Source organism: Dromiciops gliroides, chromosome 3 (genome assembly GCF_019393635.1).
Source record: "Dromiciops gliroides isolate mDroGli1 chromosome 3, mDroGli1.pri, whole genome shotgun sequence".
Classification (NCBI taxonomy): Eukaryota; Metazoa; Chordata; class Mammalia; order Microbiotheria; family Microbiotheriidae; genus Dromiciops; species Dromiciops gliroides.
Genome location: NC_057863.1, coordinates 236,842,027 through 236,864,948, shown reverse-complemented (window position 1 = coordinate 236,864,948; position 22,922 = coordinate 236,842,027). Strand labels below are relative to the sequence as shown.

The 22,922-nt window shown below is 34.4% G+C and overlaps 1 pseudogene; it reads left to right on the top strand.

Moving 5' to 3' along the window:
* The first annotated feature begins 2,460 nt into the window (after nt 1–2,460).
* Nucleotides 2,461–22,922, top strand: part of LOC122747401 — a 122,255-nt pseudogene continuing 101,793 nt past the window's right edge.

The window sequence follows — 22,922 nt, the reverse complement described above, 5'->3', positions numbered from 1 at the left end:
ATTACAATCATGTTAAACATATTTCCACATTAATCAGAACAAAAAGGGGGAAAAAACCACAAGAAAAAACAAACAAACAATAACAAAAAGGCAACAACAAAACTTAAAATAGTATGCTTCAGTCAGCATTCAGACTCCACACTTCTTTTTCTGAATGTGGAAAGCATTTTTCACCATAAATCTTTTGACATTGTCTTAGATCATTGCATTGCTGAGAAGAGCTAAGTCCATCACAGTTGATCATCACAAAGTGTTATTGATACTGTGTACAATGTACTCTTGGTTCTATTCGTTTCACTCAGCATCAATTCATGTAAGTCTTTCCAGGTTTTTATGAAATCCATCTGCTCATCTTTCCTTATAGCACAATAGTATTCCATTACATTCATATACCACAGCTTGTTTAGCCATTCCCCAATTAATGAGTGTTCCTTTGATTTCCAATTCTTTGCTATCACAAAAAGAGCATCTATAAATATTTTTTATGTGTGGGGCCTTTTCCCTTTTCCATGATCTCTTTGGGATACAAACCTAGTAGTAATATTGCTGGGTCAAATGGTATGTACAGTTTTACAACCTTTTGGCCATGGTTCCAAATTGTTCTCCAAAATGGTTGGATCAGTTCACAGTTTCATCAACAGTTCATTAGTGTTCCAATTTTTCCACAGCTTCTCTAACAATTTATCCTTCTCATTTTTTGTCATATTAGCCAACTGGATAGGTATGAGGTGGTACCTCTGAGTAGTTCTCTGATCAGTAGTGATTGAGAACCTTTTTTTAATATGTCTGTAGATAGTTTTAATTTCATCATTTGAAAACTGCCTGTTCATATCATTTGATGATTTCTCAATTGGGGAATGAATTTTATTTTTTGTATTTCATTCAGTTCTCTATATATTTTGGACATTAGGACTTTATCTGAAACACTGTCTGTAAAAATTGTTTCCCAGTTTTTTGCTTTCCTTCTAATTTTGTTTGCATTGGTTTTGTTTGTGCAAACTCTTTATAATTTAATGTAGTCAAAATGATTCACTCCACATTTCATAATGTTCTCTATCTAATCTTTAGTCATAAATTCTTCCCCTCTCCACATTTCTGAGAAGGAGACTCTTCTTTCCTTTTCTAATTTTCTTATGGTATCACTCTTTATGTCTAGTTCTTGTACCCATTTTGACTTTATTTTGGTGTATGGTGTAAGATGTTGGTCTATGCCTAGTTTCTGCTGTACTATTTTCTAGTTTTCCCAGCAGTTTTTGTCAAATAGTGAGTTCTTATCCTGGAAGCTAGAGTCTTTGGGTTTATCAAAAAAGAGATTGCTATATTTATTTACTGCTGTGTTTTGTGTGTCTGTCCTATTCCAGTGATTGTACTCTATATTTCTTAGCCAGTAGCAAGTAGTTTTGATGATTGCCACTTTATAATATAGTGTTGCTTTTTTTCTGTTTGTTTGTTTGTTTGTTTTGTCGGCAAGGAGGATTAAGTGACTTGCCCAGGGTCACATAGGTAATGTCAAGTGTCTGAGGCCAGATTTGAACTCAGGTCCTCCTGAATCTAGGGCCAATACTTTATCCCTGTGCCACCTAGCTGCTCCCATATAATAGAGTTTTACATCTGGTACAGATAGGCCACGTTCCTTTGCATTTTTTTCAATAATTCCCTTGATATTCTTGACCTTTTGTTCTTCCATATGAATTTTGTTATTTTTTTCTAGCTCTGTGAAATACTTTGTTGGTAGTTTGGTTGCTATTGCACTGAATAAGTACATTGATTTGGGTGGAATTTTCATTTTTAGTGTATTAGCACAGCCTACCTATGATCAATTGATATTTTTCCATTTGTTTAGATCTGATTTTATTTGTGTGAAGAGTGTTTTTTAATTGTGTTCATAGAATTCCTGGGTTTGTCTTAGCAGGTAGATTCCTGAATAATTTATATTTCAAATGGGATTTCTCTTTCTATCTCTTCCTGCTGGACTTGCTCAGTCATATATAGAAATGCTGATGTTTTATGCAGGTTTATTTTATATCCTGAAACTTTGCTAAAGTTGTTAATTATTTCAAGTTGTTTCTTTAGGATTCTCTAAGTATATCATGTCATTTGAAACACTGGGGGGAAACCTATTTCTGTTCTATATTATTGGGGAGATAAGATGGGGTTTCTAAGGTAACCCTACTTATAAATTAGAGTCTATTGCACCAGTTTTGGCAGCAAGCATTTATTATTAATTTGACAGGGTGTCTGACAAATTTCCCCGCTAGTAATTCACCCAGCGTGGAGTCCCAAGAAGGAGGATGGATAGAGCTGTCCCAGGGTCAGAGAAGCAAATAAGAGCATAAGAGAGGCAAGAGCATGAGCACATGGCTCCAACATTACCTAGAAAGAGAGAAGAGAACATGTGGCTAGCTCAAGTGTGCCCCTGGTGCCAGAGAGAGAAAGAGAGAGAGAGAGAGCTGAGAACCCATGGCTCACATGGGTCACAGGTGCAAGGGAAAAAGATCATGTAAGCCTCCCCCAGTGCACCCAGAATGGCATTCACCTTGTGACCTCAGTCTCTTTTCCTCTTCTGATAGAGGTGCCTCTTACACATCGATGAAAGTTAATTGGCTAGCATCATTCAATTCTATTGGTAACTTGGGGGTGGTCCATATTAAAATGAACAGTACCATGCTGAGCTCAGGGTCCAGTGAAAGACAGAACTTCTGAGGGCAATGGTGCTTTCAGGTAGGTGTGGTATTAACCTAGGCTGATTTCCATTTCTATAGACTCTGGGCTGTGTTTGAAAGGGATTAGGTAAGGTTCCTGAACTAAGCCCTCTAGTGGGAGGTTCCTCCAGAGCCCAGTGATTAATAATTATTTTCTCACACCATCATATCATCTGCAAAGAGTGATAGTTTTTTTTCCTTGCCCATTCTAATTCCATCAATTTCTTTTTTTCTCTTTTATTGCTAAGGCTAACATTTCTAGTACAATATTGAATAGTAATGGCGATAATGGACATCCTTGTTTCAACCCTGATCTTATTGTGAATGCCCCAAACTTATCCCCATTTCATCTGTTTGCTGATAGTTTAAGGTAGATAGTGTTTATCATCTAAAGGAAAGCACCATTTATGTCTATATTTTTAATCTTTTTAATAGGAATGTGTGCTGTATTTTTCAAAGGCTTTCTCTGCATCTATTGAGATAATCATATGATTTAGTTTAGTTTTTTTTTAATTAAAAAAACTTTTTTTTTTAGTGAGGTAATTGGGGTCAAGTGACTTGTCCATGGTCACACAGCTAGTAAGTGTTAAGTGTCTGAGGCCGGATTTGAACTCAGGTACTCCTGACTCCAGGGCTGGTGCTCTATCCACTGCGCCATCTAGCTGCCCTGATTTTGTTTAGTTTTGTTATTGATGTGGTTAATTATATTGATAGTTTGCCTAATATTGAACCAGCCCTGCATTCCTGGTATAAATCCCATCTGGTCACAGTATATTATCCTTTTGATGAATTGCTGCAATCTCTTTGCTAAAATTGTATTTAGAATTTTTGTATCAATATTCATTAGGGAGATTGATCTTTAATTTTCTTTCTCTGTTTTTCTTTTTTTCTAGTTTAGGTATCAGCACCATATTTGTCTCTTAGGAGGAATTTGGTAGGATTCTTTCTTCAACTATTTTTCCAAACAGTTTGTGTAGTATTGGAATTAATTGTTCTTTAAATGTTTGGTAGAATTACTTGTAAACCCATATGGCTATGGAGATTTTTTATTAGGGAATTCATTGGTGACTTGTTCAGTTTCATTTTTCTGAAATAGGCTTATTTAAGTACTTTATTTCCTCTTCTGTTAATCTGGGCAATTTATTTTTTTGTAAATATTTTCCATTTCATTTAGATTGTCAAATTTATTGAATAAAATTGGGCAAAATAGCTCCTAAGTATTGCTTTAATTTGTTCTTCAGTGGGGGCGAGTTCACTCTGTTCATTTTTGAAACTGGTAATTTGGTTTTCTTTTTCTAAATCAAATGAACCAAAGTTTTATCTATTTTATTGTGGGGTTTTTGGTGCTTTATCTACTGAACCACCTAGCTGCCCAACAGTACAATTCTTGAAAGGACTTCTCAGATACCCAGGGGACTTCCAAATCCCACTGTTGCTTCACCTAAGTGAGAAGAGCATCTAGTGCCCTGTTCTGACTGTGTCCAGAATTGTGACATCTCCCAAAATATTCATGCTTGCTGTTTCCTCACTCATCTGTTGCTACTTCAGTGTGGATGAAGTAATGGATACCGAGTGATGTCTAGACTTTTGTGTGACTTTGATTTAATTGAGGCAGTGTTGTATAGACTATTGAGCCTCATTCTCTCTTCCAAAGTCATCTATGTCTAGTGGCAAGAAAGAAGTCAAGATGATTGGTGATGGCCCTGGCTATTGTACATGACCTTGGCTTCTTCTGTGCCTGAGCAAGTTCTGAGTGTGCCACAACACTTGCTTCAGCCACCTTCACAGCACTGGAACAAAACTCTTCTTGTCCACCCATTTTGCTAGGGGAAGTCTTCACATGCTTGGGTAGGCATCCCTTAACTCATTGACTGTTTTGAAGCATATTGGTTATGCCAAATTTCCTCCTCCTCCATGGCGATGGTGAACACTTTCAGTAAAAAACTATCTTCCTGTTCTGTGTCTAGCCTCATTTTAATAATTTTCTACTTTTCCAAAAAGAAGGCCATGTCTCTTCTAATGTTATACAAGGAATATTTTAAAATAAAATATGTTTGAGTTATACCTTTCTGGAGGAGGTTCTCTATGAAATCTATTGTTTTATCATAGGTAATAAATAATAAACACAATAAATGTTTCTTTTAGTCTATTTGTCATCATCTTCTCCATAATGTAATAGTAATATTCACTTGAGCAGCAACAATAATAGGAGTAGTAGCTGATATCAACATAATAGGGAGGGAGGAAAGAGGGGCAGGTGTTGGGGTAGGATGGTGGGATGAAATCAGTTTTAACTATTTTGAGTGTAGATTAAAAAAGGCAAAACCAAGTCGAGATTTTCAGCTAGAATTTGGAACTGTAGGCATTGATGTTAGCTGAGAGTTCAGAGCAGCATATGGTGATTTTAGTGTCATTTGTGTACAAGTGATAAGCCAGGTAGCGCAGGAGCAAAGGAAAATATTGAAACATTTGGAGTTGATACAAATTGAAATCTAAGTAAATATTTCGAGTTGTATGAATTAGATTTGAATTATTTCTGGACATAGTACAAACATTATAGAGCCGAATTAGAGAGTGTTCATCAGCTTTTATCATCCTATCAGACAGAAAAAAAGTGGGAGTCTTTAATAAATTCTGCACAAGTTTGGAAATTAGGCAATGTGCCATGTCAGCAAGCCACAAGCATGAGTCAAGAGAGTGATAAAAAAGACAAGTACATTTAGTTAAAGAACATAAACTAAATCCACATGAATCCTTCATATTTCTGTGTATTAATAACAAGATCCAGCAGGAAGATAAATTCAATTACAAAAAAACAACTACAGCTTGTAAAATATCTGAGAGTCTACCTATCACAATACAGGATATTTATAAGCACAATTAAACACACTATTTACAAAAATAAATATAAAAAATTATAGATTAAATAATTTCAGAAATAGTAATTGATCATGTGTAGATCAAGCCAATTTAACAAAAGTATCAATACTACCTAAATTAATTAACTTATTCAGTACAATACTAATTGAACTAGGAAAGGCCAACTTCATAGAGCTAAACAAATCATGAAATTCATCTGGAGGAAGAAATAGTTAAGAATATCAAGGTATTAAATGAAAACAAAATGGAAAGGAGGATTGCCTAGCAGTCCCTGACCTGAAGCCATACTATAAAGTTATAATTGAACAACAACGACAACTTTGGGAAAACAGAAAAACATTTTGGTACAATATAAATGTAGACCAACATTTCAAACAATGTGCCAAGATAAGATCCAAATGGTAACATAATTTAAACATAGACTGATATCATAAATAAGAGGATCAGAGAAGAAATTACCTGTCAGATATAGGAATGAAAGTTCATAATAAAACAAGAGAGAGATTTATAGGAGGGGAAGTAGACAATTCTGATTAAATAATTTTTAAAAAATATATACAAACAAAACCAATGTAGGTAAAATTGGAAGAGAAGCTGGCAGGGCATTGGGACAATGTTTTCAGCAAGTTTCTCTATTAGAGGTCTAATGTTAAGATATATAGGAAATTGAGTAAAATTTATAAGAACAAGAATAATTTCACAATTGATAATATTCAAAATATATTACTAGGCAGTTTTCAGAGGAAGAAATCAAAGTTATTGATGACCACATGAAAATGCTCTAAATTACTATTAATAAAAAATCAAATGGAAACAACTTTGAGCTAAAATCATCAGGGTGGTTAAATTGACCAACAAGGAAAATGACAAATGTTGGGGAGGGTGGAAAACAGATATTTTAATGAACTGTTGATGAAGCTATTTATTAGTCCAACCAATTGGGAAAGAAATTTGAAACAATACCCAAGAAGCTATTACTCTGGGGATACCCTTTGACCCAATGATACTATTCCAGGACTATTCCTTAAAAGATCAAAGAAAAAAGAACATATATAGTCAAAAATATTTATAACAGCTCTTTTTGTGGTAGCAAAGAATTGAACACTAAGCAGATCTTCAGAGGGAATAGCTGAACAAGTTATGATATATGAATATAATCGAATACTATTGTGTTGTTAAGAGATAATGACATCACTGATTTCAGAGAAAACTGGGAAGACTTGAATAAATTGATTCAGATTGAAGTGAGCAGAAGCAAGAGAAGAATTTATGCAGTGATACTAATATCATCTTCTCCTGGATCACTGCCTTGTCACGGTGGAAGAATTTGCTTAACTCAATGAAACAATGAGCTATGCTGTTCAGTATTACCCAAGAATTGTGAACAAGAGGTTACCCACTGGAGAAGGGAATAGCAAATTACTATAGTATCTTTGCCAAAAAAAAAAAAAATACTCCATATATGATATGAAGGACAGAAAGTCCTGACATGCTATGGTCCATAGGGTCACAAAAGAATCAGATATGACTGTACACCTGAACAACTAATATTATGAAGGTAATAAACTGTGAAAGACTTAAGTCTCTGATGAACACAATGACCAACTGCAATTGCAGAATACTCATAGTGAAACATACTATCTATCGCTAGATAGAGAAAGTGATGGTCTCAGAGCACCACTAAAAGCATTTGTTGTTTTCTTAATTTCCTTCCCTCTTTATTTCTCTTTTTCTTCCTTCCTTCCTTCCTTCCTTCCTTCCTTCCTTCCTTCCTTCCTTCCTTCCTTCCTTCCTTCCTTCCTTCCTTCCTTCCTTCCTCCCTTTTTTCCTTTCTATGAGAATGTGGGGATTGATTTTGTAGTAATATACATGTTTATAATATGTCTTGTTTTTCTTGCCTTCTCAATGAGTGGGGGAGAAAGAATTTGGGACTAAAGTAAATAAAATTTAAAAAAAGAATTATTTAATCAGGAACATGTTCCAGTATTTCTTAAATTTATTATAATCCCTCATTGTCATCATTCTGAAACACAATTCTCATTGTACAATATCATAGATACAGGATATTTAATAAGTGTGGCTTATTGTGTTGTGACTTTATGACCGAGCAGTATACAACATAACCCTTGTCTGCCACCTAGTATATGACATTCTGGAGAAATGAGACATTTTAAAGGTATATTTTCTTAAACCTACTTAATGCTAAAAATTTCAATGCCACCTTTCTCATTTTTATTTTGTGGTGCCTTTTGTATTTAAAGGAAAGGAATCAAGTCAACAGGTATGATTTTCTAGTCTTTGTTGGGTATATGAATGTCTTTTCTCAGATCTAGTATAAAAGCATATCCTGGAGGGTTTTTTCCTCAATTGAAACTTTGGTATATTCTTCTTCTTTTTATTTATTTTTCTTTTAGCAAAAATGACCACTTAATTGATATTTCTATTCAGTGAGGTCTAACTTTAAAAGAAATATTACTGTGAAATATATGGTCTAATTTCTTGAAACCAATTTTAGGAAGAGCAATATGAAATAATATTAAATCATAGCTACTGTTTTATCACCTAACCAACTTTTAATTTATCATTTTATTGAATCAGATTTTATGTACTATGATGAGAAATAAAGGTCATAAATTTCCCATCAGCAATAAAATATAAACATATATTATTTAGAAGTTTATAAGGTTGCTAAAACATAATATAAGTAAGAAATATTAGATTTTATTACATGATAACACACTAAGACAGCTTAAGGAAAGCTTGTTTGACTTATTGATCATCAAATGATATTGCTCTCTCTAAAATAAACTTACTGACTTCACATATATAATTCTATATCAAATGCTTGCTTTCTCAATGAGTGTGGAGGAAAGAGAATGAAGAAAATACTTTGGAACTAAAAAAAGAATATTAAAATTTTTACACATGATTTGAGAAATTAATAATATTAGTAATATATTATAACAATATAATTAGGAATTAATAATTTTAGTAATTTTTAATTGTTTCAAATATACACAATGCTATTTTTATATTGTACCCCCAGATGCATAATAAAAATTAGTTGTAGACTGCCAGTTACTGACCAGAAAAATGTTTATAACAGGAGGAAAGGGATTTATTTTTATGCTAAAGAGAAAATGATTTTTAGTCCTCTTTATAGAGAGAGGAGGCAAGATAAACTGGAATGTTTGCACATGAAGAAATTTTGGCATCGTTATCAGAGTTGTGAATTAGTCATCTATTCTGGAAAGTAATTTGGTAGTATGCAAATAAATGACAAAAATGTCCATAGGTGATACAGAAGATGGAATGTTAGGCCTGTAGTCATGAAGACCTTAAATTCAAATCTGACCCCATTAGCTATGTGATGCTAGACAAGTCACTTAATTTTGTTTGCCCTAGTTTGCTCATCTGTAAAATGGGGATAATAATAGCACCTACTTCCCAAGATTTCTGTGTGGTTCAAATGAAATAATAATTGCAAAGTGCTTAGCATGGCTAACTAGCGATCTATCTATCTATCTATCTTTCACCATCATCATCATATGTAGAATTTCCATTCCTAGGCATATATATGACAAGGAGATTATTGACAAAAAAGAAAGTTTCCAAGTGTGTATGTATATGTACATATGTATGTAAATGTATACATATATGCACCTATATCTGTGTGTATATATATGCATATGTATGATTTTGTGTTATTAAAGAAGTAGAAGCAAAATCTATTACCATCTATTTGGATATGGACAAAGACATTCTGGGACATGAATGTAATATTATATTGCTGTATTATAAGAAACAGTAAACATGATGAGTACAGAGAAGCATAGAAATGCTTGTATGAGCTGATACAAAAAAAAGCAGCACCAGTAAAAGCATACATGATGATTACAATAAAGAAGAACTACAACAAAACTATCAAAACTGAATGTGAAATTATAAAGAATAAGGTCCTAAAAAAAAGGACATAAGAGGATACATCTGCCAACTTATTCATTTATCTATCATCTATCTATCTATCCATCTATTTATCTCTCTGTTTATCCATTTATTTATTCATTCAGCCATTCATGTACTTATTTATGCATTTATTTATTCATTTACTTTCTTATTTATTTATTTATTCATGTATGTACGTATCAATTTATTGCAGAAGTAAGGGTCCACATATGTGGAATATTTCATATGATATTTTAAAGTATATATAAAGTATAGCTGTGTGACCCTGGGCAAGTCACTTAACCCCCATTTCCCTGCAAAGCAAGCAAACAAACAAAAACAAAAAGAAAAAAAGAAAAGGATTTGAGGAAATTATGGAAGGAAACCTGGAGGCTGTGAGTATTTTGGACCAATGAAAATTTCAAGTCTCCTCCAAGGCAACCATTCCATGATCCCAATCCAAAGTTTTCTTCTAGGTTTTGACCTAAAATACCAACCTCTGAGTTCAAACTTGACTCAGCTACATTTGTTATATAAGTTAAAGTCTTTGTCTTAACTTATTCACCATAATATGAATTATCTGAGCATTTCTACCAGGAAAAAGACAAGAATGTCAATTTTAAAATCAACAAATCACAATTTCATTGGTAGTTTTAGAGGGAGGAAAGTATATTCCAAATGACTGAAGCAACTGGGGGCAGTTTTTATTTTCAAAATTCACACTATTTGGTTCTGTATGTTTGCACAGGAATGTATTTTCCCATTATAATAGATTATATACTCTCCAGGTTTATCTTTGAATATATCTATTTTGAGTTCTTCATTCTTAATTGTTTCTTTTTACTTTCCTTTTGATTTGTTTTCAGTCTATTAACAGCAAAATTTCCCTCCACCCCACTATCTTTTTATGTCTGTTGGTTATTTTTAATCTCCTTGAACCATGGAGATCTCACCTTGTTGTGCCTTTCTCTGCCTCTCCTCTTACTCTCCTACTCAACTCCTCTCCCTCTACTCATTAGCAGAACAATTCCTATTTATTTTCTTAGTAAATGCATTAAAATTCTAACTACAACAATAACATTATCCTGCAATAAGCTTTTTGAAAAATTTGAATATCCCCATTAACCAAAATATAAATTAGGAACCTCTTCTCCAGAGTTTCTTGCCACTTTCAAGGGAGATGTCTTGCTCAAAGTCCAAGTAGAAAATGAATCACATAGACTTTTAAAGGCAGTCCATGAGCAAAACCAACTTTTACAGATACTACAGATGGATAATCAGCTGGGCCTAGAGTTGAATAGGATAGAGAATTCAAGACTCATTGCATTTAGAAAATTATACAATGCTCTCAATGATTTTAAATTGTATTCCACTTCAAAAGCTTATCTTTTAAAAAGTTATCAATATTTTGGTAATGCTTAATTACTGAAATACCTAGAACTTTACAATATTATAAGAATAAAAAGTACTGTTGGGGCAGCTAGGTGGCGCAGTGGATAAAGCACCAGCCCTGGATTCAGGAGTACCTGAGTTCAAATCCGGCCTCAGATACTTAACACTTACTAACTGTGTGACCCTGGGCAAGTCACTTTACCCCAATTGCCTCACTAAAAAAAAAAAAAGTACTGTTGACCCAAATAGCAATGGGAAGCTGCATGTGCAAACAGGTTGTATCCAATATTGAATAATGATAACACATATGATCAAGGACATTACGAGAACATTTATGATGAGAAAAAGAGTCCAGCTATAATCCCATTGAGTACAGTGGGTATCAGATATATGCTCCACACTTTGCAATGATATTAATGAAATATCAGATAACTAGAGGAATTCTTTGACAAATTGGTGGACTCTGTAGGCCAATATATGAAGAAGAACCGATTCACATGTGATTGGTATGTATTCATGTCTACCTGTGCAGAAGCTTCTGACTGTTAAAAACACCAATCCAGTAGAGTATAAAAGTATCCAATAATAATAGCCATGACCATCATTATCAAAAACCTTTGTATCACAACAACAACAACAACAACAAATACAATAAAGTAAAAGGGTATTTTCTTCCAGGTTAATGGAGATTAAAACACTGAATTACCACAATTTTTATATAGTAATTACTTAATGAATATTTAATAGAAAAGTGGTCTAAATACAAATAATTATGGATAAGAACCTACCCAATAACTCTAAACAGGTTGGACCTAAATTTCAACTTATCCTTATCTTGTTGAAAGCAGTTAGGAAACAAAACAAAACCTTGTGCAGCTGTGACTGATCCTCAAGCATTTTAGCAAAAATTTAACTTAGAAGAAAGGAATAGTCATTGCTTCAGGAGTGTTAGAAGTATTGGAAAAGTACGTATCCTCTCACTAATACCTACCTTTTTGTTTTTCTTTAAAAAATTAATGTATTAGCTTTCTTGAAGCTTTGAATTTTTTTCATTTGCTCTTTATCAGATATCTATATCAGACGTATCCCTTCTCTTTGTGTCTTTGGATTTCTTCTCTGATCTATTTGTGGACAAAAAAAATATTGGGAGGACAGTTCTAGTGGACAATTAGATGATCATATATATATGCATATACACACATATATACATACATATATGTATGTATGTACACACATGTACACACATATCTATCTATCTATCTATCTATCTATCTATCTATCTATCTATCTATCTATCTATCTATCTATATCAGGGCAATGAGGATTAAATGACTTGTCCAGGTTTACACAGTTAGTAAGTGTCAAGTGTCTGAGGCTGGATTTGAACTGAGACTGGATTTGAACTCCTCCTGAATCTAGGGCTGGTGCTTAATCCACTGCACCACCTAGCTGCCCTGATTAAATAAATTTTTAAGAGCCATTTTCGTATTCCAAATTCCCTTCTTGAAAGTTGTGATGTTGTAAAGAACATTAGTCTACCAAGGAAAGTTTCTAGGGAACACATTCAAATACATTGGATATATTTTATGACAATATACATTTAAATTTAACTTCATTCTTATTTTTCTTTTTCAGTGGGGGAATGACAGATGTACACATTGTAAACAGAAGATGGAGAAATGGACTTATTAAAACCAAAATACAAGTTACAAAATAGATAAGAACATATTTGTCCACCATAAAGATGGAATTGCGAAAACAGGACTCAATAAAATATTATTGGTGGGATGAAATCTTTTAAACTTCAGAAAAGGGAGTTTTGTAGCATAGCAGGGAAGGCTTTGGTTTGACTGTCAGCTATGATGAAGGAGAATCAAGGATTTCACCTTCAAAGCTGAAAAGGAGATGAATAGCTGGTGATAGCAGGATAAATGAGAAGCCAATACCTTTGGACAAACACTCATCCAGAAAGGCCTGACAGAAGCTATTAGAATTCACCCCACAGCTCTCATTTTCCCACTCACAGAGTGAGGGAGTATTGCGGTCTCATGTAACAAGCTATTGATGTAGCTTCGATGGCATGGGCTGCATTCACACTACATTGTCTGTTATGGATTACCATTGTGATGGCTCTGATGTGAATTCCAATAAAATACATGATAGAAAGTAACTCAGGGCTTGGGATTTGCCTCTCTTTGTATTAACTCAATAGCACCATAGTCCAGCCTGTCATTACAATGAATCATGGACATAGTTGGAGGGGGTTTGCTATTGCTTGCCCCAAACTTGAACCTTATCTTTATATTGCAGTCTCCTATAAATAGTACAGGAAAATGCATGGTAATTCATCATAGACTCATTATGTAAGTACAGTCTTGTGAGTCTGAAACCCTGACATATAGCAACATATTCTAGCAAGCTGATGACTACACCAGAATCTGAGAAAAGATCATTTATTCACCATGACCAAAAAATTAAAATTAGAGTTCAGAAAAAAAGATGTTCACCTGATATACTTTAAAATAAAGGTATTGATTTCAGTGCCTGCATCAATTTTCAGGTTAAACTAATTTGATCAGTAGAAATTAAAATGTATCCAATATGTTTTCTGGCTATCTTTTACTATGAATTCCTTTCACCATTACTCTGACATACTGGAAGGTTAAACAGAACCTATCTACATATTTTTGTCCCTATCAGAAGGCTCAACCATTGCCTATCTGGATTTCTTCCTTCCTTCTTTCCTTCCTTCCTTCCTTCCTTCCTTCCTTCCTTCCTTCCTTCCTTCCTTCCTTCCTTCCTTCCTTCATTCTTTTCTTCCTTCCTTCCCTCCCTCCCTCCTTCCCTTCCTTCCCTCTCTCTTTCCTTCCTTCTTTCCTTCCTTCCCTCCCTTCCTCCTTCCTTCTTTCCTTCCTCCCTTCTTTCCTTCCTTCTTTCCTTCCCTCTCTGGCTTTGGTCCAGATCTGTGATATCATTATTTTATGGAAGTCCTAGTACAGAAATGACTTCCACTGATGCAGATCAGCAAATTCTGAAACTTGCAGTTTTAGAGAGATACTTGAGGCTCAGAGAAGGTGAAGTTTTGGTAATGCTGACAGATGTGATGAGAGAGAATCAAGAATTTCACCTTTAGATCTGAAAAGAAAAGGAATAACCAATGATAGCATGATAAAGGTGAAGCCAATACCTTGGGACAAATAGTGACACAGTGGATTGAGTATTAACCCTGCAGTTAGGAATACCTGAGTTTAAGTCCAGCCTCAAACACTTAATAGACCTATGATCCTGTAAGTCACTTAAGCTCTGTTTGCCTCAGTTTCCTCATCTGTAAAATGGGAATAATATCATCTACCAATGTAATATAGCTACAAATGAAATTTTGCTATCTTGAACCTACTATACCATAATCACTGTCTAAAACTGACTCTGTTCAGATTTCCATACAATTTACTAGAATCAGAGATCTACAATTATAAGAGAACTTAGAGTTCATCTAGTCTAATGTTCTCATTTTACAAATGAAGAAATAGTGTCAGAACTTTGCCCAAAATGACATAAATCGTGAATAGTCCCACCAAGATTCAAATTCATTCACCAAGTTAACAAGAACAAAAATTTGCAATATTGCCTCAGTAACCAAAGCAGAATATTTGAAAACCACATTTGGCTGCAAATAGTTTTGCCTTACAAATGCTGACAATGAAATCTTTCTCTCTACCTTTTTAACCCCCGCCTTCCTTCTCTATACTTCCCATCCCTTTATCCAAATAAGCTTTCATTTCTACCTGGCCATTCTTCCTAGAATTCCTTCCAACAGAGGTATCAAATTGGAGGCCCTGTATGCCAAGCACAAGTTTTCTAAGTGCTACCCAGAATCAGATTAAAATGTAATTGGAAAATGTTTATAAATGAAGATATGATGAAACATAATATTAATTTGTGGTTTTCTAAGTCAATATGTTGCCCACAAGGATTCATTTCTATTTCAGTGTGATGTGACTGTCTAAGATAACAGTATTTATGGGAACAAATTTAATTGCATCACAAACAAATGATTATACCCAAGAGAAGGGGGATAAACCAACAGTGTTGGCTGTCTCAATGTTAGAGATGGAAATTCCCCCCCCCATAACATTGAGTGAATTGATATTTATACTATTTTTTCTTCAAATGATTAGTCATGCATTTTAAAAAAATCTTTGCATAAATGCTTTCTTCTTTTAGATTAGGCATACCCAAATTCAATTCTCATGAGTATGCAATAAAAGCATTGCAGATATCACTAAAGTATAACCTTTGAATCTAGGTAAATGTCTGGATCTTAGAAAAATAACACCTGAATTTTAGTGTCACTGACCACCAGTATGCATCCCTTCTTAATCTCTTTATGTTCAGTTTCCTTCTCTTTTTTCCCTAACCATGTGGCCTCATGGTCTCTCTATCCCACTATTAAAACATATTTTCAGACAATGATGGGATACCATAGAACTCATTAATCTGACAGGTAGAATGAAGATGCATTCTCACTGGTTACAACCATTCCCCTTGTATGTGCTGCCTATAACATTCTCTTGCCATGATCCATAACAAAACCTATTTAGGTTGATTGACTGGTCACACAGTTTAGATATGATGGGAATCACCAACTTTATTCTTGCCAATGTGGTAGAATACTACTGGGCCTTACCATGTACCATTCAGTCAATAAAAATGTATTAAGCACTTACTATATACTGAGTGCTGGAGAAACAAAAAAAAATGCAACCCCCCATGTACAAAAATATTTAATCAGCAATCTTTGTGGTGGCAAAGAATTGGAAATTGAGGGAATGCCCATCAATAGGGGAATGGCTAAACAAGTTGTGGTATATGAATGTAATGGAATACTATTGTGCTGTAAGAAACAATGAGCAGAAGTAAATCAGAGAAACCTGGAAGGACTTACATGAACTGATGCTGACTGAGAAGAGCAGAACCAGGGGAACATTGTACACAGTAACAGCAACATTGTGTGATGAACAATGGGGATAGACTTGACTCTTCTTAGCAGTGCAAAGTTTCAAAGAACTCATAATAGATAATGTTCCAACATTCAGAAAAAAGAACTGTGGATTATCAATACAAATTGGACTATACTGTTTCTACTTTTGGACTGTTTTCCTCCTTTTTTTTTTTAAGGTTTTTTTCCTTTGTGTTCTGATTCTTCTTTTACAGGATGACTAATGCAGATATATGTTTAATGTGATTGTATATATATATATATAACCTATATCAGACTGCTTTATGTCTTGGGGAGGCATAAGGGAAGAGAGGATGGGAGAAAAATTTGGAAGTAAAAGTCCTATGAAAACAAATGTTGAAAATTAGCTTTATATGTAACTGGAAAATAATAAAATACTTTAAAAACAAAACAAAACAAAACCTTTTGAGGTATCCTATGTTTGCAGCTGGAGGTAATAGTGAGTCTCTGGAATTTATTGTATGGTATAGTGACAGGGTCAGACCTACATTTTAGGAGAAAAAACAGTGTTAGCTGAGTGAAGTACAGAATGGAGTTGGGAGGACCTTGAGCCATTGAGACCGATTAGAAGGGTATTCAAAATAGTTGAGGAATAAAGTAATGAGAGCTTGTAAGATGATATCTGTTTGAGTGGAAATAAGATGTTATTGTGGAAGTGACATTACTTGAAAACAGATCATGTGTGTGGGATGTGTTTGAGTGAAAAATTAAGCATAACAGCAATGTTCCAAGTCCAGTTGACTAGGAGAATGGCTGTGCTCTTGACAGTAATAGAAAAGTTGGGAGGAACAGAGGGTCGGGAAGAAAGGTAATGATTTCTAATTTTAACATGTTGCTTTTAAGATGAGTAAGGAACATGAAGTTTAAAGTGTTCAGAAGGAAGTTGGTGATGAGATAATATAGGGAGAAGACAAGGGTGTTCAGGGAGAGCATTCATATTTGCTCCTAATAACCTCATCCAAAAGTAACTTAAAAAAGACTGAGGAGTGTTTAGAAATCTTAGGGAAGAAAGACTATCCTAGAATAGTGAGTGATAAATAATGAAAAAGCAATTGTTACCTAGGAACCTCTAGGCTTTATCATCTCTCTTGCCTTGATGCCCTATGGACACCTGATTTATTGATATAGACTAAGAACCCTGAGTTCTACTCTCCCTGAAACTGCATCTTTAAGAGACTCTAAGCTTTTCCATGAAGGCTGCAGATAAAGTTTCTCGTGCATGTTTCTTACTCAGTTACAATGTGAGCACCTTGAGAACCAGAATTTTCTTACTTGTTCTCTTTATGTTCCTAGTGTTTAACATAGTGCTGAAAGTATGGTGAGCCTCGCTGACAGTTTTTTCAAAATATTTATTGTTTCAATGCTTTTTTGTTTTGCAGCCATAGTTTTGCCTTTAAATATGAAATACAGGGTGATGCATTCCATTAAAAGACATTCTGATATTAGTGAGCAGGTTAGGTAGGCATATGGGGCAATGGACAATATCTCTGAAATCCCTGAGAGCCATCCATCAAGTATGCATAGGAAACAAGTGCATTTATTAATTTGTTGCAATGCATATCTAGTTATCATTTGATGAGAATTGGTCTCTTTTCTAAGCCCAGGATAGTAAGATAATCAGCTAGAGATAGGATGGGCTGCATAACAAATCTTAGATCCTTTAGGGTTTCTGTTATAGCAAACATTGTGGCTGGAAACTTTCTCTGAATGAAAGTGGCTTCAAAACAAATGCCTCCCTTCCTGTTGAGCTAGATTCATGCTAAATAAACCATCAATTAAATTCTACTATACAATTTTATCCCTTCCTCCATTTCCCACTATTGTACGCTATGATGAAGATGCTGGTATATGTTTTTTTTTTAAATAAATTACTATTTAGGACAACTTTGGCAGTGAGCATATGTTAATTTTATTAATGTATTATGTACCAGGGGCAGCTAGGTGGTACAATGGATGGAGCACTGGCTCTGGAGTCAGGAGGACCTTAGTTCAAATCCAGCATCAGACACTTACTGGCTGTGTAGCCTTGAACAAGTCACTTGACCCCAATTGCCTCACCAAATATATATATATATATATATATAAAATGTACCAGTAAAGGATCAACCATGAGTCTTCCTAACTTCTCATGGTCTCAGATTCCATGGTAGAGAAAGGAAGGCAAGAGCTTCAGTAGGAGAAAAGCCCTCAAACCCATGCTGTCTCTCAGAGAAACAACATGTGGTCTTAAACAGAGTTCAGAAGACCTACAAAACCCATACTGTCCTAAGAAGGAGGTCCAAGCCAATAGGGAATCCAGAGAGAGAGAGAGAGAGAGAGAGAGAGAGTTTGCAACTTTTTCCAAGAGTTTTTATTCTCTTTTGGTAAAGGTGGGGCATTATACATTGATCAAAACTAATTGGTTAACATCATTGAATTCCATTGGTTGACATGACTTGAGGGTGGTTTACATAAAAATGAACTCTATAGATGACATCAGGGAAAGACCCTCACTCAAGTTGCTTAAGACAAAGTCCATTATCTAGGTGGGTGTTTATTTCATCTGGTCCTTCACTGAGCTAGACAAAATAGTCCATCTAAATTTTTTTTTGTCCCCTTATTTTTGTCCCAGATAAAGGAGAATAGGATTTTCTGGAGTGTGGGGAGAAAGGAGTTAGAAGCTGATCTCTGGGTCCCCCCAAGAAATTCATTATTAATAATTATTTTCTCACAGGTAACACATTTATGTAGCATTTTTACTATTTACAAAATGCATTCTTAATAATAATTTTATGAAGTATATAACAATTTTATATGAGATCTAAATATTTAAGAGACTGATGAAAAAAGTTTGCCTTTCTAGTTAGAAGATCCATTAGTGTAAAAAAAAACAGGAAGGAATGATGTTTAAAATTTCCTATAAAGATTTAAAAGTTACTTCTTTATTAGAAACTTTAGACTTCACAGTAATTTGGGAGCAGATATTTGGAGGATAGCATTAGCTCTTATAGAGTAACCTTGGTTTTATGCAGTTATGAGATAATAACTATATTATGGATGTCTAAATTGTGTATATTAATAGTTAACATTAATGTAACTTCCTGAATAATACAATAAAAATAATTATATACTTCACTAAATTATCCTCCAAAAGCTTTAGGCAACCCAGCAGCTTGGTTTATTCAATTCTTCCCTAGTAATTGATGACCACACAAAGAAGGTAGTTATTGCTATGCTTGACAGCATTTTGGTATGCATTTTGTTAATGGAGTAATTACATGGAGCTTTTCATTTGGATGTGGAAATCTCAAGAGAATTAGTGAGTCACTATTATATTGACCAAAATATTGAAGATTTTACTTTGAAGCATCACAGAACTCTTCTTGCCCGTATGAATTTGTGAAACAAAATAAGGGAAAAGCCCTGATTCCAACTTTACATTTTGAATCACCTAGTATTTATTAACTGCCTATTATGTGCCAGATACTCTGATATGTGTTGGAGATTCAAGCCAAGTAATGGAACTGTCCCTACCATCAAGAAGCTTATGTTTTATTTAGAGAGAAAATATATTTCTATAAGAGGAACAGGGGTTTTCTGGGAAATGTTTTTTTTTTTTTAACAATTGGCTTTCTGGGGAGCAACTAGGTGGCACAGTGGATAAAGCACTGGCCCTAGATTCAGGAGGATCTGAGTTCAAATCTGGATTCACACACTTGGCACTTAATAGTTGTGTGACTCTGGGCAAGTCACTTAGCCCTCATTGCCCTTCAAAAACAAAACAAAACAAAAACCAAAACAAACCCCCCCCCCAAAAAAAAAATAAAAAAACAATTGGCTTTCTGGAAAGAAAAGTATAAACTTTTAAGCATAATTAACATTTCCCATTGTTTTTCAAGTCTAGGTTTCAACAAAGTAATAAATCAAACTCCTATTTGCTGATCTCCAAGATGTAAATGTTCATGCTGAAAATTTAACCATTGGTTCACCAAGTCGATGGAACAAACTTGTTCCACAAATCCCCTGACTTGGTCTGGTGCATATACAGAATGTATCAGTTCACTCTGCAGATCCAACTCCCCCACAAAAGGAAGTTGATGAGCTTATTTCCAGGAGAATAGTGATGGCATGTAAATGAAATACCTTGAAGAGACTGTGGTTCATGTAGAAATATTCTGTAATTGGTTCTGGTTGGCTAACTGAGTGGTAATGAGTGGAAGTCTGTTCAACTGTGAATGTATTCAGAAGGCCTTAGCTGGCTTTTGCTATGTCTCCCTTGATTTAGTCACTTTTGGTTGCTTTGTTTCCACAGTGTCTGATAAAAGACAATGCTATAATTGTCTTCCTTCTGGAGCAATGTGGCCTCAGAAAAGTGTAATGGTAATTTGCCTATTTGTCCTTTTCTATTTCAGGTAAAAGAATAGAACTGGTGGCTTTGTAAGTTTTAAAAGTCTGGAAAGCGTGTAAGAATTCTGGGATTCCAGAGACTGGTATTGAAGACATCGTATCATTTAAAGCTTCTAAGAGCAAGACACAACTTTTAGAAGTGAACATCTGGATCCAAGCCAGAGGAAGCTGAGATGAAAATGCATATAGCAGTCATAAGATTTATGGCCATCAATTTGTTGGGACAAATGCTATGTTAGAGGTGAACTAAATTTTGCCTACATAATAGATTTGAAAAGGGAAGTAAGATACAGTAAAATTTGAAGTACAATCTACTCTAAATTATCCATTTGTGAATTGTTTTTAGATTAGACTATTTGTGGACACTTAAGATCTTATACTGTTTAGTTGAGTTTCTAGTCAACTAATCTAACCTTATATTAATAATCTAGATTCCCTTTGACACTAGGTTAAAACCTATGAAAGGTATAACTTTTAACCTCTTTCTTTTTTTTTTTTTAAATTAGCTATTATACTCCCTGGTTATCTATCCTTGCCAATCCGTTCCCCTGAGAGTAATCAGGTGGGACTGAACAAAAAGAAGTTATATTCCTGATTCTGTATCTCTTTTTGGTCATTAAGCATTTATTCAACGTGCTATTTTAGGAGTTACACTTTTTTTTGTGTGTATTAACACACATTGGAGAGCAAAAACATTTAATGTATCTCATACAATTGCATATCTGATCAAGTTCAGAAATTCATCCTAAATCCAAGAGGGGAAATATTCTTTGAATAAAGAACTTTTTACATTATTTTTATTTTCTTCACAGTGATCATATAATTTCATATTTCTAGAGTTAAATGGATTTAAGAGGATTTCAAATCCATCCCATTCTATTTCAGAGATGAGATACCTAGTCTCAAGGGAATTAATTGACTTGCTTAAAATCATCCAAGAACTAAGTGGCAGAAATGGGATTTGAACCCAAGTCCTGTGACTACAGAGGCAGTGATACATATTTAATTTTGACCAATTCTTTTTATAGACCATGTTGTATCTATCAGAGATGTACCTGTATAATAATTCCATATCTATCTTTTTGGAATATATATATATATATATATATATATATATATATATATATATAAAATCACCCTTATTCATCCAAGGGAACCACAGCTTACCAATCAATGTATAGCCTCACTTCTTTAGCTACTCCAGAGGTGCAGTTGCTACAATGGCAGTGGGTGGCCAATACCCAACCCCAGGTTTAGCTCAGGTCCCACTCCAATAAACAGTTACAGGCTGTGAGTTCTACTCTTCATGTACCACCTACTTTTATCACTATCCTATTATCTGTTTTTCTCTCTATTCTTATATTAATGAATCATTGGCCATATCAAAGAAAACCATACTTCCTGTTCTTTCATCTCAGTATTCTTTAATCTTACTCCACCCACATACCACTACAATCTTGACCACTCCTTTAACTCCTTTAATTCCCTCTGGAATTCCTATTCTAAAGTAAACTGAATTTTATTCATCCTAAATCTCTTTCTACCCCACTCCTTTGAAACCAACCCTCATTTTGACTTGGATCACTGACAATGACATTTTATTCCCATACATCTCCCCTCACCCAGACACATTACTGGAAGAAGAGTATGAATGCTGCTTTCAGACCACCCTTTTACCTCCAACATTTAACAATATTTCCACCACAAAATTCATTCAATGAGGAATTCACAATCTCTCAAAATTATGGTAGCCATTACATATGGTCCCTCTAGTTATTTTAACAATTTTCCTAAGATATTCAGCACATGTGCTACCTCCTACATTTTCTCCCTAATCCCTGTTATTTATGTTGCATTCATCAGTACTCACATACTCTGACTCCCTAAGCTTCCAACTTCTCAGCCTTTTAAAATACCATTAACCATTTCTTATTCTACTTCAGCTACACATAGGGATGGTGTATTTAATCACTATCCATAAATATGCCAATTATTTAACTGGAAAATATGGCATTCTTCTATATTGCCATAAGTTTCTATTATTCCTCTGTTCCTTTACCCTCTCTCCCCCAAAACAATGATGTGGCTTCACTATGACCGCAAAATTCCTCCACCTTTCATAACTTTTTTTCAGGCTATTAGTTCTGCTAATAGCCCAACCTTATTGTTAGTTATTCCTTTTCTTTTGAATATTTCATTGCTTTTGTCCTATCTATGTTCATTCCTTACCAAACTTTAGCCCTGAATTACTTCCATTATATCCTGGCCTACTTCTAAGGCAGTATTGCTAAATCAAGTTGAAATAAATCATATAACCATACTTATTACCTATAGTATGAATTCATCTTATGTAATCTAAACTGAGCCCTTATCATAGCAATTCAATAATTTTATTCTCACCTAATTGGTTCCCTATATAATTCCCCACAGAAGCTATTCAGATCTTTCTCTTGAATCTTCAAGCATCCTACATTTCTTATTCCCCATACCTGCTTCTCTTTCATTGACTATGCCTCTTACTTTCCTGAAAAAAATAAAAAAACTGAAAGAATTGGAATTGAGCTCACTATTTCCCCCTTTCTTTGTCCTAAATCCAT